Source organism: Triticum aestivum, unplaced genomic scaffold, assembly GCF_018294505.1.
Source record: "Triticum aestivum cultivar Chinese Spring unplaced genomic scaffold, IWGSC CS RefSeq v2.1 scaffold307933, whole genome shotgun sequence".
In the NCBI taxonomy this organism is placed as follows: Eukaryota; Viridiplantae; Streptophyta; class Magnoliopsida; order Poales; family Poaceae; genus Triticum; species Triticum aestivum.
The window spans coordinates 1-1,749 of NW_025258852.1; the positions used below are offsets into that span (position 1 = coordinate 1).

Genomic DNA, 1,749 nt, shown 5'->3' on the forward strand with positions numbered 1-1,749 from the left:
GCCGCATCGCGAGGCCTTACTCGCCCGTCTCACTGGTCCATCGAGGCGCCATGGACTGATCGGGACTCGTCGGCACGCATCGTTCGACTAGGCGCCATCTAGTGCGCCACCCCTTCTACCTACACCATCGGCGGCGCCTGGGCGAGGCTTCGCCGCATCGCGAGGTTTCCTTCGCCGCTCTCTTGCCAGTCCATGGAGGCGCCATGGGCTGGCCGGGACTCGGCGCCATGGTCCGTTCGACGCGTCGGCGGCGGCGCGACGCTCGACGAGTCACGACGACTCGTCGTAACCCTGGAGGCGGTACGGCACTCGACGAGCAACGATGACTCGTTGTAGCTATGGCGGCGGAGACAACATCCGGCTGCGGCCGGGACACGCTTAGGCGTATCTTGCGGCCTCCCTCTTCGTCGGCACGAACACGTGTCACACATGCCGAGCGGTGCAAGGTGGCAACTTCCTCCGTTATTGGCGGCGGTGTATGCGGTCATCGAGGGATGTGTGCACACCATGTGTCACACGTCCATCCATTCCTCTTCCTCCTCTACTCCCACAAGGCATACCCCTCGCACATCTGGCAAACCTACGAAGTCATCGACGACGTCCAAGCCAAGCCCAAACATGCATGCTACATCAACAACCACATCGATGCCGCTAAAAGCCGACGAGGCAAGACGGCGTAGGCGGGCGTGGCCGGAGCAAAGGCCACGTTTTCGACGGCGTGTGTACCACTCTATACACGGACTCTGCCGCCGCCACACACACCACCACCATGCATGAGGAACGCGACCCCCGCTGCCAACCCCTCCATCTCCTTCCACTGCCTCCCGCAGGTCAAGGTCCCGCCGCTCGACTCCGACCTCCCCGAGGCGATCACCTACGAGGTCGCCGGCCTCTCCATCCCACACCTCCGTGGCTTCCTCGCCGGCGCCTCCTCGGCCGTCCTCATCGTCGACTTCTTCTGCAGCATCGTGCTCGACGTCGCCGCGGAGCTCGGCGTCCCAGGGTACTATTTCTTCACGTCCGCCGCCGAGGCGCTGGCCTCCAACCTGTATCTCCCAGACCTGCATGCCCGGAGCGCCGCCAACTTTCGGGAAATGGGAGAGGAGCTCGTGCACGTGCCGGGGATCCCCGCGCTTCCGCACTTCCCCAAGCCGCTCATGGACCATGACGACGCGGCATACATATGGTCCCTCAGAGTGTCCCCCAACCTCTGCCGCTCCAAGGGCATCATCGTCAACACCTTCCGCTCGCCCGAGCCACGCGCGGTGGACGCCATCGCCGCCGGGCTCTGCACGCCTCCCGGCCTCCCGACTCCCCCCGTCTACTGCATCAGGCCGCTCATAAAGTCAGAGGATGTGGGCGTGAAGCGCAGCCACAAGTGCCTGGCATGGCTGGACACGCAGCCGACGGCCAGCGTGGTGTCCCTCTGCTTCGGCAGCCTCGGCGTGTTCAACGCAGAGCAGATCAGGCAGGTGGCCATCGGCCTGGAAGCCAGCGGCAAGAGGTTCCTATGGGTCGTGCGGTGCCAGACCTCGACGCCCTCCTCCCGGAGGGCTTCCTGGACCGGACCAAGGGGACGGGCCTCGTCGTCAAGTCACGGGCGCCGCAGCGCGACGTGCTGGTGCATGGCGCGGTGGACGGTTTCATGACGCACTGCGGATGGAACTCCGTGCTCGAGGCGGTCATCGCCGGCGTGGCCATGCTGGCCTGGCCGTTGTACGCGGAGCAACGGATGAACAGAGTGTTCCT

At 65.1% G+C, this 1,749-nt stretch overlaps 1 pseudogene; it reads left to right on the plus strand.

The window, feature by feature from the left end:
* Positions 1-8: 8 nt before the first annotated feature.
* Positions 9-1,743, plus strand: LOC123177686 (UDP-glycosyltransferase 88F5-like; annotated as a pseudogene).
* The last annotated feature ends 6 nt before the right edge of the window (positions 1,744-1,749 follow it).